Source organism: Atta colombica, unplaced genomic scaffold (assembly GCF_001594045.1).
Source record: "Atta colombica isolate Treedump-2 unplaced genomic scaffold, Acol1.0 scaffold9, whole genome shotgun sequence".
NCBI classification, from domain to species: Eukaryota; Metazoa; Arthropoda; class Insecta; order Hymenoptera; family Formicidae; genus Atta; species Atta colombica.
The window spans coordinates 1,714,571-1,721,213 of record NW_017259583.1 but is presented as its reverse complement, the minus strand read 5'-3'; the positions used below and the strand labels follow the sequence as shown (position 1 = coordinate 1,721,213).

The window sequence follows — 6,643 nt, the reverse complement described above, 5'->3', positions numbered from 1 at the left end:
TATATATACATACATACATATATGACTGTCTAAAAATGTCATCAGTGAATAAAGCTGTATTAAATAGCATCTTAAAACAAAATTTCTTCAAAAGTTTCTTAAATAAAAACGATTATGATACAGACAAAGAACACACATTCCATTATTAAAATAAGCAGTCAATTCAACCAGTATAAAATGACCGCGTTTATTGTGTAATTATGAATCATGATTTATTTCAGATGTGAATCATTGATCATTAGTCGACATGCAAGGCATCATTATATTTCAGCAAGTATGCAATAGGGTTGTTGTTTCTGAAATCACGTATCAATTTATAATTTCTGAATTTATTGTGCAAATTATAGTACTTATAAACTTTTGTATTGTAACTTTTGTATTGTATTAATGATTTTGTAATTATAATAATTATAGTAACTACATTTGTATAATAATTATATTAAATTATTATACAAATATTTGTTTAGTCATTAACTTAATTTGATTAAACAATAATAACCAAAGAAATTATCAACTCCTTTTATTTTGATAAGTTTTAATAGTCATAAATGCATTAATATTGATTAATGATTAATATTATTCGATGTCGGAAACGTTTTTTACAGTTTTTTTTACAGTTTTATTGCTTCCATTATTTATTTTAATGATAATTAAATTTAAATCTCTTTCTCTCTCTCTCTCTCTCTCTCTCTCTCTCTCTCCTTCTCTCTCAAAAATATTATAACAAAAACAAATCCATTTCATATATAGAATTAATTAAAAACGTAACGGTATTTCTGTTTATTTTTAGCTTAGTTCTTTTTCTAAAAAAGCTCTTTTTTAATCGATTAAAAATACCAAAATTATTAATACATTACTAATTTCTTTTGCTTTTAGAAGGAAGTCACAATAATATATTGAAATAATCATAATTAATATATAATAATATATATATCATTATATACTCACTATCATTAGAATTATATTAATCATATTAAAGACATTATTTTTACGGAATTGTGTCAATTTAAAGAGAAACAAAAATCACTGAATCAGACTTACGATTGTAGATGTTTGTTAATCAATTCACAGCGTCGCACACGCGAATAGAGGAAATGTCGATTGCGCACTTTCGTAACTGTTGATTTTCGTGACTTTTTACACATACACGAATTTGCGAAATAACTGCGAAGATGGAATTCACATATGTCACAGAATAACGAAAACCTTCAAATATTAATTATATGACGCAGACATATTTATTGTCAGATGTATTCGTCAGCGATTATGGGACAAAGAAAGATATGGTCGGTGGCCGGCACAAATCAACTGATCGTGGAAAACATCGAACATTATCACTACGCGTTCCGCGATTTCGATAAAACCACTGGAAGGGGTTTCCTCACGATACGCTTCATTATTAATGACGCTCGTATCAAAATCTCCTCGGAGGAAAGGGGGAAGGAATGGGAGGCAGGAAAGCATTTAGGACTGTGTCCTCTTTAAATACGTTGCATTGATAAGCGAATGATGAGTTGTATACACAGAATGAGTTGTATGCGCAAAGTTCAAGAGAGATCCGGACAGTACGCCGAGCGAACGTTCACAAGCTCGACTTTCGTACTGAAAACAATCGCGTTACGTTTCTTTCCATTTCATATGATCCATTCACTTTCATTGCATTATTTATGATATACTTACCAATATTATCATTGATCCTTTTTTTCTTTTGCATATATTAATAAATACAAACGTTGAAGGTGATACGGAGTGATAAACAAATATTTATATATTTATTTATATCTTCATATGCAGGATAAAGTAGGATAATTTTAGCCGATATAAACATTTTTACAGTTCGTATTGATTGTGTTCTCACATGTATCTAAAATATGATTCTTATGTTTATATTACGTCGTCTGAAAAAAATGTTGTTTCCTTACATGTACCGAATATTGCGACGAATATTATTAAGGTTTCGGCTTTTCTAAAGGCTTAGGATACTCATACGGAATACAAAAGATTCGGGTTCGATTCTTGATTCCCAGTCAAAGTAATATTTTTCGCAATAAATTCATTTACAATTTTTCAGCACATTTTTCTAATATGATACTTGTTTTTACTCTATTTTTTTATTTGTAATAATATACACACAATTACTTTAATTAATGCATTGCTTAGTTTATGACCATTAATATGTTTGTTATTCCACGTATCGATCGAAAAAGAGATAATAAACTTTTTATAGATAACGAAGTTCTTGAAGATAATAAAAGTGTGGACTTCGATCTAATACTTATAAGTTACGTTCATAAAATGATGGACTTTACTACTTCCTACCAGAGAGATGTATCATTCAATATTTTTAAATAATTACACAAACAAACTGTCACATATAATTAATCTTTTTTTAGCAACACGAATTTTAACTTTTTTGTCTCCAATAGGGATTTTCAAGAAACAGAGCAAACTTTTTATTGTTCCAAAAAATATAAAAACCCGACAAAAATCTATAAGTATACTTTCTTTACACATAACAATGAATTTTTATCATCAGAAAAGTTAAATTGTATTTTATTTATCTTTTACAGATTTAAATTTATCTACCAAAATTTACAATCATAATATCGATATCTTTAAAGATATAAACCTCGGCGGAGAGGTTGACTTATTAAATTTTAAGCGTTTCATTTCCAATTTTTTAGTTGAAAGAAATAATCCTCGAAATTAAGAAAATATTTTTTGTTATTGTTTATATTATTGTAAGTTAATATTTTCAGCAACATTAAAAAAGCTTCTTATATGAAATCTATTAATACTATTATGACATTATTAATCATACAATCAAGTGTTATCAATTTAATATATAGCAATAAGAGAAATTCCAATAACTATTTATTTATTTCATTTGAAAAAGTGATTTAAGGAACGCTAATTGTTCAATTACAGTAATTAAATTAATTATAGCATTTTATTATAGTGTAATCGATACACAAGGATTCTTGCATTTACTATAGAATAATTACTGCAGAGACGATTTTATGTTTCCAAGAAAATTACCGTTAAGTTATTGTTAATAATACTTTTAAACCGTAAAGGAATGCACATAAGAAAAAAATTTGTCCCACACAAAAAAAATAGAAAATAACATCTACGGATAAGAATATCCAATTCACATTGATAATCCATTGTCCATTTGAAAATTAAAAGTCGTTAACAGATATCTTTTTTATTAAACAGATAAGAAATATGATTAGTTTTGCCAAGTGTATCATACGCGCACATTTAACGCATATAGTTTAATTAAATAAAATGAAAGACAGAAAATATAGAACTGAAATGAGTTAAAAGATCAAGACAGGAAACGCGTGAAGATGATTTATATTTAATTTTAGATTGGCGGACACTATTTCCTCTCTACGTTGCGTGACACGACCGCGATGTAAAACTGTAACCATGTGATTTACGCGTGTTGTTCTTATTTAAAATCCACTGATTAACACCGATAAAAAATATGAGGACATCAAAAATCAAGAAGTATCGATGACACTGTAAATCTATAAATATCATAGAAGAGCAGTATCTATTGTGTACCTGCAAGTTTTGATTTCACTCTGTGCTAAGTAATTAAGCAACTGAAACTACTCTTATCACTAAAGTATGTGTATATTCAATAATGACCTAAGTAATCAATCGACGTTTGTGAAAATGACGAGATGCAGAAATGCGAAAACGTTTGGAACATCAATCAGCGCTCAAAGCAGTTATTCTATAAACGCGTAGGAAGATATATTCTCAACTGCACTGTTTATAGATGTATTTTTAGAACAAAGCTTGTCGCACACAAGTTGTGCTTCACAAAGATTCCGACAAACAATTTAGAGTCTGATTTAATTCCTCTCGTTCGGAAACACTTTGAAGCGGGACAACGACCTTTTTCTAACCACGTGGATCCCAGTCGGATTATCAAAGAATTAATCTGAAAAAATTCTCTCGTCGTTTAGAAGTAGCGAACTTTGAAGCGCAAAGAAAAATTTGATTCACGTTTGTTGATGATTCGGAATATATCAAGGCGTCCGAAAATCAATATTTTCTCTTCGGAAGATAACAGAAAAATTGCGAGCTTTCATATTTTTCGGCAAGAGGCATAAATCCCTCCCCCCCCCTCTCTCTCTCTCTCTCTCAAGATTCTTTCTTGAATATAAAAAGTGAATGAATATTAACCCATGATCCTGTATATTTCAAATTAGTCAATAACACATGGCGTTCTGAGATGTAATGTTTTTGATAGACTTGACAGCGAGAAGAAAATATAGGCTTTTACCACTTAAACAAATTAATTAATTAACGCAGCATCTCCTTTGTTTTCTCATTTTTTATCAAGTCTTTCACAACTCATGTAACATTTCAAACATTTCAATGTATACATTAATTACGACGAAATTTTTTTAAAGAAGTATCAGTTAATTGACAATAATGATAATAATAATAATAATAATAATAATAATAATAATAATTTTGAGTGTTTTGAAGCTAATCTGTTAGCTAAATTAATCCATGAAACTTTCCGCGATTTTCGCAATCTTTAAAAATTTTCTGTCCTTTAGATCAACGAAAGAAAAGAAATTCGCCTCTTCAACGAAATAAATCTAAAAATCAAATTGTCAGATCCATACTGCCTTTTTTCCTGCTGTATGAATGCGCGCCTTATGTGGATATTGAACTCAAAATAAGTTAATTACGAGTTGACGTATTGATAAATCGATTTGACTTGTAACTTTTGACATTTAGCAATCGCAGTTTCTAGCTGACATAAGAGATAACATATTGCTGAGATAGTATCACGATACGTACGTAGAAACGGATGCGAATATGTCGAACAAGTATGCAAAATGTGAAAGTATAAATTTCCTTTCTTGACACATTTTTCTCTCCTTTTCCTTTCTTTCTCGTCAATATCTTTTTTTATTTTTTTAGATTTACATAGATTGTTTGCTTAATTGTAGAATAAAGTTGCAAGGTACGCGCTTATTAAGTCACAATTGTACTTACGGCATGCACCGGTCAACGCTCGAGCACCTCGATGACTGACAGAACGCGCAGAACGCGGAGCGTTCGCGACCGAGGATGAAGCACTAATAAGCACTAACTCTCCAACAAAGCCGAAGACCCAAGACGCTTTTCTTTCTCACTCTCATCAAACCCCCACCCCGCTATTGAGTGCGACACGCATTTCAACCCTCCTCCCCTCCTGCGAGCTCTTTCTGAGCTCGAGAGCTGGTTTTCTTCAAGTGTAAATAGCAGAGCATTTTTGAACCTTCTTATCCTCTCATCTTCACATCGAAGAGGACTTTTTATCACTGACAAAAATTAACAAAGGAATTAACAAATTAAAAGAATGAAAATTTATCAAATTATATGTAATTGTATAAAAACATTAAATACATCAAGCACTTAAAAATATACAAAACATATAAATTATATTATATTATATTCTATTTTTTTTTGTAGTGATAATTGTAAAAAATCCTAATAATAAGATTATGCTTATGTAAATATATATAAATAACTAAATCATCAGCAAAAAATTTATTCATTGTTGGTGCTATTATAAATTTAATTCTTATTATAATTGCATTATTAATTGAAGCAATTAGATTTATAACTTATTTAATTATGCCTTTATTTAGGAAATTGTTTTCTTACTATGAGCGATTAGATATATTATTTAATAGATATAAAAATTATATTTTAACTTCTTATTTATAGTAAAAATTTACAGTAAAAATATATAACTATTATTATACGAAAAGAAATAAATAATTGATATAAGTCAGCAATATTTTAGATTTAGAAATAAATTGAAATATTTACGCGCATGTTTCTCTATTTAATACGACTAAAATGATTATTATATAATTAATTTAAAAACTTATCAAAAATTTTTTTTTAAATGCTCGATGAAGGAAGATAAGTATATAAAAGTATACTTCAAATATTTGTAGCAATTAAAATAAATGTATGTAAGTACATTTTAAGTAAGAAAAGATAATATACATTATTTTCGATGACATGTTTTCTAACAAACTATGCTCAAAAGAACAATGATGTTTAATGTTAGCAGAAAAAATATTGCATATATTATAGCAAAAAATGTTATAAAGTATTGCGTGTAATGTTTGTTTATTTTGATAAACACAAGATTAAGAAGATATTATTTTTTCTCCTTATTTATCTGTTAATATAAAGTCAGAATATTTTTTATAGCGTAATATTTGCGTTAAATTTTTTAAATGCACACAATGTTCTTTTGAAAATCTAACGTATTTAAAAAATTATTTAACTAATTATAATACTATATTAATCTATTTAAAGTAAATATTCCCATGCATCTCACAGTTAAAGATTTCATTACTTTAAATACAACGTCCACATGAGAGTACATTATACTTACATAATTGTAGATATTCAGTAAACACTAAATAAAAGTACACTGCAAATTTATGTGTGTAAAAGATAACTATAATGTACACAATATATACACAATTGTATATACATTATAGATGTACACAATTGGTTTTTCGTGTAAAAATAACACACTATACTATAAAGCCGGGACTAGGCATTTCGGTGCCCGAGGCAAAATAAAAAAATGCATCCTTTA

General features: G+C 28.4%; 1 protein-coding gene across 2 annotated transcripts in view; it reads right to left on the bottom strand.

The window, feature by feature from the left end:
* The window catches only part of LOC108693308 (ATP-binding cassette sub-family G member 4), a 27,149-nt gene extending 22,032 nt beyond the window's left edge, over positions 1-5,117 (bottom strand). The window contains exon 1 of one of the 2 annotated variants that reach the window (XM_018202188.1): positions 5,032-5,117. The gene's annotated coding sequence lies outside the window, so the exon portion shown is untranslated. Of the gene's footprint in view, positions 1-1,041; positions 1,147-5,031 lie in introns of those variants that run through there. The other variant, XM_018202189.1, reaches the window with a different exon arrangement.
* Positions 5,118-6,643: the final 1,526 nt, after the last annotated feature.